Consider the following 14,341-nt stretch of genomic DNA (forward strand, 5'->3'; position numbering starts at 1 on the left):
CAACGATACCATTTTTTTCCTAGCTTAACACTAACTCCCGTTTTACAGGGCCTTCGCAATCTCAGTCCTTCAATGAATATTATCATTGTGAAACTCCCGCTATACAGTTTTTGTCGTAACAATATTAGTCAAGTGAGTGTTGAGTTCTCATGTCACTTTTTCCACATTTTCTTTAAATTGTCTGGCCACAATGCTTTTTAATTTTGTTTCTCGTCCTCCATTCCTCTTCACCGATGATGTTTAACTATGTTTGAACTGAGAGATGACACCGTTCTCCGATCGCTTTTTTTAACCATTGGGAAGAAAGCCTATAATACAACCTACACGACCTTGCATGTGGACTGAGTAATTCATGCGCGTCACCAACCTGTAACAACATATTGGATGGCATTCACTTTATTTTGTCTATCCCCTTTATATATTCTGCATTTCTTATTCTTTATATTGAGAAATCTTTCTAACTTCGTTTTAATCTAAAGACAAGTTAAGTCATAGTCTACATTACCATTATTTTTGCATCATCAACTCATGAATCTAGATGGTTATTACAGTTTTTCCTTTAAACCTCATTCTCATGCCTCCAATTCATCTTTCATGTTTAGTGAAGTCATAAAAAAACTGTTGAAGCAATTTAATTTTAGTTCAAGAACCACAAAAAAAAAACTAAATGCGATAAATGAAATAAAATATAATAAATTGATAAAATGAATACTATGAAAAGTATTTTGGCCAGGTTATTGTTAGATAATAAATAGTAAAATTCACCAAATGATTATTATGATATGTTGTAGAAAACAGTTAAACCAACTGAGTGAAGAACATTATTATAACATCTATTTATTTAGCAATGAGGCAGACAAGTCTTACTGCTGTCTTAACCTAACATTTCTTATATGACTCAGAAGTATTGAGCTTAAAATAATTTCTACAAGGTGCAACATACCCATCAAACTTATTGAGCCCGTCTTATGTATCCATGTCTTAACAGTTTCAACGCTGAACCATGTGCAAAATGATGTGCATTTTCTCATCTTTCTGGAAATATGGAGATGTCGAAAAGATGATGTTGATTTGGCGGCGACCCAATATTTTATATGTCCTCAGCATTTTTAAAACATTTGTCAGACCAGCTATGCTGCATCGATCACAATAGGTGGTAATTAGAATGTGCTCTTTTCTATACCACCCATGAGTTAGAATTCTAGGCGCGTGTTTTATGTAGTTGTATCCCATGGAGGCCAAGTAATATATTTTACTTTCATTAGAGAGCACGCCTACCTTTTATGCTTAGTTCTTGTGTGTTCCGGTGCTGTGTTTCCTTCTAAAGATATTTTGATATCACTGTATTTCTTCTTCGTTTATTTTATTAATACCTATATACATCATTCTTAATAAAACTAACGTTGATCACCACTTACAATATATTAATTATATATGTTAATCTTCTTCACTTGTTTCCACTCTCATCCCCCTGATTCAGTAATGAATGGATGGGAGCATAGAATCATATCATATTTAGAAAGTTTCATTCAGGTGAATAACTAAACTGTTAATTTCCAATCTAATAGTTGTTCAGAATTCCATCGTTTATTTCCATTATTTCTTATTTCCATCGTTTGTTAACTTTTTCTTCAATGTGTCTCTCCAAGTTTATCTAAACCGAATTAACCATTTCTGTTTCCAGCATGAGATACAATATATTTACAATGATTTATTAATAAATGTTATGACAAAAAAAGCCCAATCAATTATTTTTAAAAGTTTACCGTCAACTTTTGTTGGCATAACACTATTTTTATTATCATCTTGCCATGGTGACCATTGGGTATATTGACCCCATTCTGAAATATCCATGTCTCATATATTACGTCAATCCGGACATCAGACTTCTTCGATACTTTTCAGATTAACAGATTCCTCTGAAATAAATCTATTAAATTACTTTTGTATTGAAAAACTACTCAAATCTTTCTTTTCTTTCATTTTTTATAAATTTCATATATTTAATATCTGATAGAGCTAACATCAAACTGATCTTGATTCTTCGCCCGCTTCATATGAGGAGGGTTTTTTTTTCGGTAAGTTCAAGATCAGATTTTTAATTTTTTAAGGTATCTCTTTAACTAGAATAAAATGAGAAGGAAAATATTGTCTGGTTCTAAAACGAATTTACAAATTGCGGCAGGTAATATATTAAACATCTTGATGACGTATGTATAATATTTCTATGGAAAGATTATATAAAAATTGTGGTCGAATTTCAAGCACATTTCAATGATTAATATTTCTTTAAAAGCTTGAAAAATTAACAACTAGGAACGATTTTTTATTTATTACAAAATAATCCAAAAATACATTTTAAACATATTTTCACTATAAAAGACAAAGCTTTAAAAACGAATATTTTTATTTGACAAAAAAATCCAATCGAAAGCACAATCGAATTACCTCAGTTTTAAAAAGGAATTACCTGGATTTCGGACAGTATGTTATAATTCGTTTTGAAATATGTGATATCGACGATTGGTCGATCAAAAAAACACGTTTATTTTTTCCTCTCCAGTTGAAACTGTTTAAAATGGAATACGCGATACACGTTCCAATTAGGTCGGCCTTTGAAATAGTTCTGGCTCCGAAACAGTTTCGGCTTATAACTCCGTCCAGAACGTGGCTAACAAGCAATAAATTAAGATCAATTCGTTAGAAAGTTCGTAACGACGGCTCGAGCACATTGCTGCCTGTTCCGACTTAAAATTCGCCTCAATTAAACCGACTGCATTGAATTAAAGATAACGGGATTAATTACGGAATATATTATCTCTGTTATCAATGGCGCGCGCATTTTTTATTTTTTCTAGTTCGAACTTGTGAACTTCTTTATCGTTTTTAAAAGAAGTTTCTTAGAAAATATTTAAGATATTCTTCCTAATATATCGAATAGATTCTGTTAAAAAAATACAAAATTTTTGTCGCTAAACGAAATTGAAATTTTTACAAACTACATTTGGCAGCTTCATCTGCTGATTACAAAATTGTTCGCAAAATTGAATTCTCTCTTTTAGTTTCTGACTTATACCACAGAAGATGTATTACAGAAAGCTGTATCAAACATTACTACTTTAAGAATATTCTGTAGCTCAATTTGTCATTTTTAACCGACTTCGAAAAAGGAGGTTAAAATTTTAGGGTAAATGATGTGGCTCGGTGAATGGAGGTAAAACGAAATGAAACCGTGGTGTTTACATTCTGTGACCGTTACTTATTGGCTATATAAAAAAATGTGAAAAGTACAATTAGATAAAACGGACGGCAGCGGTGTTATCTGGAGACGAGGCTCACAGTCGATGGTGGCATGTCTAAACCAAACGATGGTTGAGCAATGAAATGAATGGAAATATCCTTCAATAACATCCCAGACAAACGTCTCGGGGTTGCCGCCAGCTATTCCCCGCTCGTGTTCGACATCTGGGATTATATTTCTGGGTATGTTGTAGACCGTTATACCACGATGTAAAATTCGACATGCCTCAAGGTCGCTACAATACTCCCCTGTCAGAATTTTACACACAATTACCTCAAGCAACAAAAATACAAAAATGTATGAAAAAATATCAAATACAAAAAAAAATTATATACCAAACAAAATGTGCTGCAAGAAAAGGGCTTTGAAAAATATGATAAATTGAAACAGTTGTGTTTGGTACAGTTGCGATCTGGTACGGCAGTTGATATCTTCCGGTCCTACAGATACCGTTGCTTCATCGTCGCTTTGGCACTTGAATGTGGTCCATCGACGACGTTGCGAACAAGCTTTTTCCGGACAGGGCTCCCTTAATCGACGCTGTGGGAGGATCGATTGTTCAACGACATGGTAGCTTATTTTCTTCGACGACGAGACGTTAGCAATTCTGGTACCTCGGCGAAGACATGACGAGTCTACGGTGACTGCAATCGGTACCTAGCTTCTGGAGCTGCTCTGTGACTAATCCGTATTCACATATATTACGGTAATTCAGAAAAAACAAATAACGACGGTATCCGACCGAAGCTGCCCAAAGCCTTTCAAATCAAAATGTCTGCCATTATGACGGAGACGGCGAGCGAAGGAAGACATTATGATTTAAACATAGCGCCGAAAGAAATGTTTAGCCTAGACGCTGATGATTAAGCAGTGATGTAAAAATATCTATGAGTTCAAAAGATTGTGAAAGAAAATTTTGACAAAAATATTTAAAAAAAAAAATTGGAAATAATGAAATGACATTTTAAGCTTCATTGTTCCAGCACTAAAATAAAATTTAATGAGGAACAAATGTTTGAATAAATGTAATATAGAAGGAATTTGAAAAGGAATAGGAATAAAATGAAAAGGAATATTGAAGGTAAAATCGAAAACGAATCGAATTAAAAATATTGAAAATTTTGAGACAAAAAATATAACGGCCACGTAAAATACACCATGTTGCACGTACCCTCCATTCACGAGTCCAAACCCAATTTTACGAAAGATCACGTCGGGATCACCACTTTAGGGTAAATGATGTGGCTATATAAAAAAATGTGAAAAATATAATTAGATAAAACGGATGACAGAGGTGTTACCTGGAGACGAGGCTTAGGCAGTCGATGGTGGCACGTTTAAAACAAACGATGGCTGAGCACTGAAATGAATCAAAATACCTTTCATAGCATCCCAGATAAACGTCTCGGGGTTGCCGCCAGCTATTCGTTATCGGGTTCTAGTTGGCGCTGCTGGCACCCCGCCCGTGTTCAACATCTGGGATTATATTTCTGGGTTTTTTGTAGACCGTTATTCCACGATGTAAAATTCGACATGCCTCAAGGTCGCTACAAAATCTTCGGCTGAATATAATTTTTTAATGTATATTCGCCGATTTCTCCGTCGATTATGGACCGATTTTCAAAATTCTTCTTTTATTCGAAAGAATGCATTTCTCAGGTCCCACTGGAACCAAATGAGAATCTGTTGAGGGAAACGAGGGGAAATCAAAGGAAACGCTCAAATTTCAAAGGCACGTACAAAGTTTTTACATATTTTTTATCTAAAATAATCAATTGTTTGTATATAATTTTATTGCTGAGCTGATGTGACGGAAAATCGAAAGTCGTTCATTGCAATAGTCATTCGGTGTGCATTTTACGCACTAACTATAGCATATAAGACCTCGTAAAAATATTGTAGATAACTGCTTCTATGGTATAATGGTTAAAGCGTTTAGCTTCCAAATGGAGGTTTAGTTACAACAATTGTCAATTCCCCTAGGCTCGGTAACGGGCCCCGGGGCCTGAAGTGCTCCTTATTTTCAATACTTTTTTCTTTATTGCTATTTTTCCGCATACAGGCTGCACCTTTACTTGGCCTAGCCATTGTAATATTAAATAAGATAACTGCCTAATTTATTGAGTAAATATCTAATACTTAAAAGGGAAAAATAAAATATTTTAAAATTATTACTTAAGGAACTCACTAAAAATTAAAAAATAATCAAACTTAACTTCAAAGTAGTTTGTTGGTAGTAGTTAAAATAATATTGTAAATAGATAAATAGGTTTAGGTAGGTATTAAGCTAAATAGTGTGGATATATTAGAATATAAAATACGTGTAGTAAATAAAGTTAAATAAAGTTAATTTTTTGTGAGCTCCTTATTTATTTTTGATTTCGGTTTTCTTTTGTCAAAAATATTTTATTTCTAGAGAGGGAAAGATTGACCCAATCTAGATATTCTTGTCTCGTTAGATTTATGTTTCGAGGCTTTTCAAAGTCATTGGATTATTGTCACAATCGGTTATTATTCATCAAGTTCAAATATTCAGTCCGCTTCTATACATCTTTATCTCGATTACTTGGTAAAAAACTGCGAAACTCTGCATATCCTCTTCGCCTATATATGATTCATCTGATCACAAATACATTTCTGCTTCAAACGTAATTTCACATATTGTTTTACAGCGTATATAGTAAAATTGTCAAGTCTTGGGGTAAATTTGTGATTCCGAAAAAAGGTGCAGATTATTCGCCTTCAGACTGTTCAAGATTGCTGTAAGAGCGATCCTGTTTACACCCAATCGGTTCACTGAGCTGAACCATATCATACCTGACGAACAACACGGGTTCTGACCCAGGCATTCATGTGCTCATCAGACCACTAGATTGGACGCAGAAATTTACTTCGCCATGAAGAAAAAGCACAAGCTATGCGCGATCTTTTTAAACCTAAAAAAAGCGTTTGACAAAGTTTGACACGACGGCTTAATACACAAAGCCATCGAAACAGGTTTACCCCAAGACTTGATAATTTTACTGTGTTCCTTTTTGTCGGATAGCTCCTTTCAAGTAAAGATAGGTAATACGCTCTCCAAAGTTCCCAATCAGCCCCATCATAATTAAATCTCTTCATATCAGACATCCTCAATGAAGAAAGATGTTGAAACCACCCAATATGCGGATGACACAGCTTTCTTCACCAGTTTTCTTCACCAGGTTGCAAATCAACCCCCAAAATACCCAGGCCATAATCTTTCACAATCAGAGAGACATCCGCGCCTACCATCTGAGAGTGGAAAAAGTCTCAATCCCGAGGCGATAAAAACCACATATCTCGGCCTTATCTTTGACCGTAGATTCCTGTAGTCAACACAGATAAATAAAGCAATCTCCAAAAGCTACGGTGTCGCCACAGTACTAACCTTCTCATCTGCAGAAAAGTAAATTGTCTCCGATGATTAAAGTTTTGCTTTACATGCTGCTTATCAGACCCGTCATGTTGTATGGATCTAATACTTGCTATTGGTTTATTAGTCCGGAACTAGTGGAAAAGCTTCAGGTAATGCAAAATAAACTTCTCAGGCAAACTCTGAACGCGCCATGGTTTGTCAGAAATAGCCAAATTCATCGGGAAACTGATACACCAGAAATAAGACTCTCTCCAACAATTCCCACATCAGCATCCACTCAGAGGTGTTCCCAGTCAGATAACCCCGAAGGCTGTCCCCAAAAAGCAGTTCTTCAAGCCGCCAAAGGTTCTCTTAACCCAAAATAAAACGGCTTAATGGACAATCCTCTCTTATAAATCGAGTTAACATCAGCAAGGAAACCTTTTCAGCTGGTGAATCAGGCCCAAAAATCTATTTTCTGACACGCTTCGTCTAGCCTCGCTACCTGAACCTCCATTATCCGGAACACCCGACAACGAGCCGATGATGTTTTCTGCTTAATCGGTGCCTTTCTTATCTTGACCTAGCTTCCCCAAATATTCGATACAACGCGATATTCTACATTGTCTTAAGTCATAATTCTTTTCCATGTCCAAATATTATATAAACCAGCTCGATGAAACTAAACCACTAAACTATACAAAAAAAATCATTACAGTTTTCGTAAACTTAAAATTAAACAATTTTCTTAAATATAGATAAATGTAGTTATGTCTCAACACGATTTCAAAATTAATCGATGTGTCATTAATCAATTAGTGGCATAGGTCCGTGGCCTAAAATCAACGTTAAGCAATTTGCCTAGCTTGAACAAAGCCGACGTCTATATAATATTAACGCAACTTGCATAAATTAATTTGTTATTTATTGTAACTTATTTTATTTACTTGTTATATAGTCGAACCGTATTTGTTCCTGTCTCTTTTAGATCGAGATAAAAACGAGACGCGAGTGGCGACGTTTGATTCTGCGCAAATCAAACGGAACGAACGATAAGAACGAGATCGCGTTCGCGATCCAAGTGATAGCATTTACATTTTGACGTAAATTGAAAAGTGACCTACTTTTTGTGCTTTTAAAATTGAAATGTCAGTTCTCCGACCGGTCCTATTTGCGGATCCTTTTGTTCTGGAAAAGTTTCCGGTACGAAACTCGAAACAATCGACCCTCTACCGCTGCGGTCCAAATATTTGCTCGACATGAAATATTTTAGCAAGATTTTGGATCCCGAGATATAAATAAGGAAGCAGATTTGTATTTTTTTTATTATATATTTTATATTATATATGTATGTTTTGATATTTATATTATATATGTATATATATATATATATATATATATATATATATATATATATATATATATATATATGTATATTCTATATATTGTATATATATATATATATATATATATATATATATATATATATATATATATATTGTAATATTCGAACTCAGTAGTATATTTATTTTTTGCTTGATAAACCATATTATCAAAATAGAGCATTAAACAAAATTGCAAAGTAAATGCTAAATGTGCAACAGTTACAACAGTATAAATGTGAACTTAAGTATCTTCTTAGAAAATAACATTCATATAATGCTTATCTAGTAAGAAAACAAATAACTTTGGTAATTGTAAGAAATTAATTATTTTAGTTACAAAAATCACATATCAAAGTGTCAAGTTCTGTCCCTGACTATACATGCCCACCCCTCAAGCATTTAACCTAGAGTTCTCGTCTTGTGTTTTCTGAAAAAAGTTGTTAGCAAAACATACATTTTGCAGCTACAGAGTGACGGGCTTCTTTCCATATTATGGCATCTGTCTCAGTATCTGAATCAGATTCCTCTTCACCTTCACTGTCTATTACTTCATTGTAGTTTTTTGTTTCCTTATTTCTAGACTTTTTTCTGTTCCTTATTTTTTTCGTACATCTCGTTCAAAAGTTAAAAATAATTTGTTCTTGTTAATACCGTTCCTGTAGGATTTCTAAGTACTAGTTTATCATTATGTCGTTTTAGTTTCAGTCTTACTAAGTAAAGTAAATAGTAAGTAAAACATGGTGTTTTACTTACTATGTCAAATTCACGGAGTGGATATTGCAAGTTGTTACGCTTTGCCAACACATATGCCATTTTGCGAAGATCAGCCCCTTGTCGAACCGTAAAACTTACTTTCCATCGTCAAAACTTATTCCACTAAAACATTTTTCAACTGCGTACCTAACACTCTTTTCCTGTTTAATTTTGTAGCAATTGTGTTGTGGTCCTTCTGAAGTAAACTCAGTGTTCAATATTAAGCATTGCAAAGTCGTTCTTTTTAATTTGAAAGCTTTTGTTGCTCTTAGGGTATCCATTTTCTTCTCGAAAACCATTTTATGGCTTCAACCATATGTTCTACATCCCAAATTTTACTTGATTATTTTGATCCAATTTTTCCAATCCAATTTTTGCCAATTAAGTATCAATACCTAAATATTGTCTAAACCATATTTAAGACCACAGTGTCAGCAAAAAATGAATCAATTGGAAATCCTACAATGCAGCTGAGTGATATCTTTCTCAAAAACTTTTGTGATCAAAGACTTTTGTGACAGCTTTGGGAATCATAATTATTTCGGCCACTTTCCAAATACCAGGGAAGTGATTCATTCGAAACATTAAATATAATTGTTATTAGTGCATTTTTCTGTTACTTTCTGTAGAATTTTTCCCCTTATTAACAAGTCAATAGAAAAGTCCCCGGCATGACACATAGACAGCGCTAATAGAATTAAATCCATATGTTCTTTAGGTAGCCCTAACCCTCAAAAGATGCGTGTACAAATTTGACAGCTGTCGAATCATTAGTTTGTGAATTATAACATTTTGAGTGAAGCAACTTTTTTTATTGTGAGTAAAATGGATAAAAAGAAATTTCGCGTGTTGACAAAATATTGCTTTTTGAAGGGAAAAAATATAGTTGAAGCAAAAACTTGAATTGATGCCGAGTTTTCGGACACTGTCCGAGGAAAATCAACCATCAAGGATTGATATGCTAAGTTTACACGTCGTGAAATGAAGACGGTGAATGCAGTGGACGCCCAAAAGAGGTTGTTACCGACGAAAACATTTAAAAAATCCACCAAATGATTTTGAATTACCATAAATTGAAATTTAATGAAATAGCAGATACTCTAAAGATATCAATCGAACGTGTACATCATATCAGTGACGAATATTTGAGTATGAGAAAGCTTTGTGCAAAGTGGGTACCGCGTGAGCTCACTTTTGACCAAAAACAACGACGAGTTGATGATTCGGAGCGGTGTTTGAAGATAATCAAACGTAATAAATCCGAATTTTGCGTGAATATGTGACAATAGATGAAACATAGCTTCATTATTTCACTCTGAACAGTCCGGAACTCGAATGACTGTCCAATCGACAGTCATCCGAGTGGACTGCACACGATGAACCTATGGCGTTTGTATTTTGGGATGCGCATGGAATAATTTTAACTGACTACCTTGAAAAAGGTAGGACCATCAACTGCGACTATTACATAGCGTTATTGGGCCGTTTGAAGGACCAAATCGGCGAAAAACGGCCGCATTTGAAGAAAAAGAAAGTGCTGCTTGGCCAACTCAATACATCGTGTCAAAAATCCATGAATTGGGCTTCGAATTGCTTTTTCATCCACCGTATTCCCCAGATCTGGCCCCCAGAGACCATTTCCTATTCTCAGATCTCAAAAGAATGTTTGCTGCGAAGACATTTTCGACGAATGAAGAGGTGATCGATGAAACTGAAGCCTATTTTGAAGCAAAGGCAAATCGTACTACAAAAATGATGTCGAAAAGTTGGAGGGTTGCTATCAGTGTATCACCCTTGAAGGGAATTATGTTGAATAAAAAAACCTAATTTTGCCAAAAAAATTTGTTTTACTATGGTAGGCCGGGGACTTTTTAATTGACCTGTTAGAAAATTTCTTCATAGCCCTTCATAGTAGTTTTTTTCATGAAGTAGATTACACGTACTCTAACTCGTAGTAAGTACTCGAATGTGTACACTTTTATAATACACTAAAAAGCTTCTTATACATATAATATTTGGAATAATGAAGTCAATTTTTACTACATTTGTACGATTTATTGCCGATATCAGCTAACATATTCCAATCGCATCGTAAATATCTCGAGAAACACGCGGAATCGCCGTCCGAACATTCCACTGACGACGAATTTCGAACTCCGGGCGGATATTCCCGCGGGACCTCTTGGACACGCCTTCCGTCGCTTTTCGGCGATCATTAAAACAAAATCGTCCTACGAGATGTGGAGGCGGTAGATTAGTAACGAACCGTTACGGGATGTAAATTGGTCTCGCTCGATCGGCCTTGAGATCTGGGTTAGGGAGATTTGATGGCGCCGTCGCCATTTCACCGTTAAACGAATCGGAAATTTATGTTTCAAATGTAGATGTAATTGGCGCTTGGATAAATTGCATTGGGAAATTAATGAAGAAATTTAGAATCTCGATATTGATGTAATCAAGGTGTAACATGTTGGAACTGCTCGTAACTTTCGTATAATTGCTTATCATTAAGGCAATATTGAGTGTTTCCTTTCATAATAATTAATATTCTGTTTAAATTGGCTTGTACAGTTTCTAAATATAAGATTAGATACACTTATTTAATATATTTTTTACATAAATACAATGTTTTATACATATTTATATATTTTTATGCTATTATATATTTTTTTAAACTTCACATGCATGAACTAACTGCTAAAATATCTGAATATTCCTTGGAAGCTTTAGTTGGGTTTTAGACTAGCAAGTTTAACAATTTTTTTTTTTTTAATCTTTCGAATTATTCACGCCGTTCCTTGCTATTTACAAAAAAAATCACGACTTTCGAGAAGAAAAACTGACAGGTGAGCAGCAGGTGGGCTGCAGTTGCAGATTTCATCAAATTAACCAACAATAGCAACGAATGTCGATAATGAACACACGAATAACTTAATAGTAATAAACGGAAAACAGGATAGGTTATTAACTCTGATCAAAAGGCATGCAAGCGCCTATTAATAAACAACACGTTGAATAGACGCTATCAAAACAACGTAACTTCTACAGATTGTCAACATTGACCCGTTTTTATAAACGACCCATTTAATTCAACTAAAAAAAAGTAAGACTTCATTACTCATCTACTTACTCCTCTAGTACTCCTCTATTTATGGGCTTGTAGTAATCTAAATTTCTATTGAACTATTAAATATGTTTTATAATAATTGTACATTTAATTATGAATTTATGAATAAAAGGTCATAATGGGAGATTTCAAACAATTTTCAGAATTTACCATCAATATCAAAACATAAAACACCTTTGTCATACCTTCAGATATATATATATATATATATATATATATATATATATATATATATATATATATATGACTTTTGAGAAGAAAAACTGACAGGTGAGACAGGACAGAGCAGCAGGTGGGCTTCAGTTGCAGATTTCTTCAAATTAAACAATAATAGCAATGAATGTCGAAAATGAACACATGAATAACTCAATAATAATAAATGGAAAACAAGATAGGTTATTAACTCTGATCAAAAGACATGCAAGCGGCTATTAATAAACAACACGTTGAATAGACGCTATCAAAACAACGTGACTTCTACAGATTGCCAACATTGAGCCGTTTTTATAAACGATCCATTTAATTTAACTAAAAAGAAGTAAGACTTCATTACTCCTCTAGTTACTCCTCTAGTACTCCTCTATTTATGGGCTTGTAGTAACCTAAATTTCTATTGAAGTATTAAATATGTTTTATAATAATTGTACATTAAATTATGAATTTTTGAATAAAAGGCCATAATGGGAGATTTCAAACAAGTTTCAGAATTTACCATCAATATCAAAACATAAAACACCTTTGTCATACCTTCAGATTGAAAACTTAATCACTTTTTTGAAATGTTATACATTATATTTCATATATATATATATAGTCTATCCAAAGTTATTTTGTATATACATCATCTAAACTTGTGACGTCAAAACGTCGCAATGTTACCGTATCAACTCTGAGTTTTAGTTCCGTTTAGCTTTGACATACAAAAAAATTCTAATCTAAATGAAATAACTAAACAAAATTACTGCTATCAAATATAACTTATTTTAACATTATAGTAAATCTAATGCATATATTATCGAATAACATAAAGCTACAATTAAGTACGCACTTATAATAGTTTGTAGATTCGGGTTATGTTCAATATAAAGAACTCTTTTCCACACCTACCATGAGTTGGAGTTCTGGGCGGCATTTTTATGTAGTTCTATCCCCTGGAGGACTAATCCACCTAATTAACATTTGTATATCCAAGTAATTATATTCTACTTTCATTAAAGATTTACCTTTTACGCCGAGTTCTGCAGTGGCGCAGTGGTAAAGGCGGTGGGACGGTCCTCCTACTGTTGCGATAGCCGCGGGTTCGAATGCTGCTGGGCCATGGTCGTAAATTTATGTTTGTTGTTGTTTAAAATTCGTGAATTTTCCAGGCAAGAGTGTAAAATCCGACATGGAAAATGATCCCAGTCACGCCAGTAACCAGGCTGGGTAAGACCAGATGTCTTCTGGGATGATTTCTAAAGCTGGTCACTCGCCAGTCGGTAGGCTTAATGCTGAGGACCGTGGTTCGGAGCCCACGTTAAACTTTAGGCCCAGTCCAGATAAACCCATAGTTGGTAACAGGAGACTTTAAAATATATTAAAAAAAAATAAAAAAATAAATCTTAACCAAAAAGTGTCACGGCCATCATTATTTTCTTGTATTTTTTAATAGCCAAGAAAATAAAATGTTGCACATTTAATTAGAAAAAAATATTTAGGAAAGAAATATTAAAGAAGAGTTTTCCTGTCTGAAAATTTATTTATTAGAAATAAATAGTATAAAAAATGGTATAAGATAAATAAATATGGTTTATCACCTCTTTGGAGCAAATATTTTTTTTAAAGAAATTTAACTGCTACTGAAAAAATTTCTTCAAATCGTTTCAAATCAATGCAATTTCTGGAACCTTTTGAACCTAAATTGAGTTTTTAAGAATTTAGGAAAGAAGCTTTGACAACCGACAGAATTGAACAAAAGTCGAGAGAGTTATAAAACGAGTTATTAACGAATATTATCTATTATTGGCATAAAAATAGTTAAAAGTATTACTATTTATCACTCAAAATTTGAAATTTTTGCCCTATTATATTAATAATCATATCAAAAATAACTTTACAAAATGCTGCTATATTAATATACAATATACTGATCGCCCAATAACTACTAGAGGTTTATTACAAAGTAAAGGCTTTATTTATTAAGTAAATCCAAATATTACCTATTATTGCCATAAAAACAGTCAAAAGTGTTTTACTATTTATCAATCACAATTTTAATCTTTCTCCAAATTACATTAACAACCTTGAAAAATATCGTTCCAAAATGCCGCTATATTGATATACAATACATTTTTATTTACAAGCAAACAACCAAAAAAAATCATAAAACAATATATGTTACATTTAAATCTATGTAAGCC

At 33.7% G+C, this 14,341-nt stretch overlaps 1 protein-coding gene across 1 annotated transcript in view; it reads left to right on the forward strand.

The window, feature by feature from the left end:
* Window positions 1–14,341, forward strand: part of LOC143189965 (C3 and PZP-like alpha-2-macroglobulin domain-containing protein 8) — a 468,650-nt gene that overhangs the window by 371,736 nt on the left and 82,573 nt on the right. The gene's annotated exons all lie outside the window — the stretch shown is intronic.

This window comes from Rhynchophorus ferrugineus, unplaced genomic scaffold (assembly GCF_030347505.1).
Source record: "Rhynchophorus ferrugineus isolate W39M unplaced genomic scaffold, kcgeb_rfMv2 rfM2, whole genome shotgun sequence".
NCBI classification, from domain to species: domain Eukaryota; kingdom Metazoa; phylum Arthropoda; class Insecta; order Coleoptera; family Curculionidae; genus Rhynchophorus; species Rhynchophorus ferrugineus.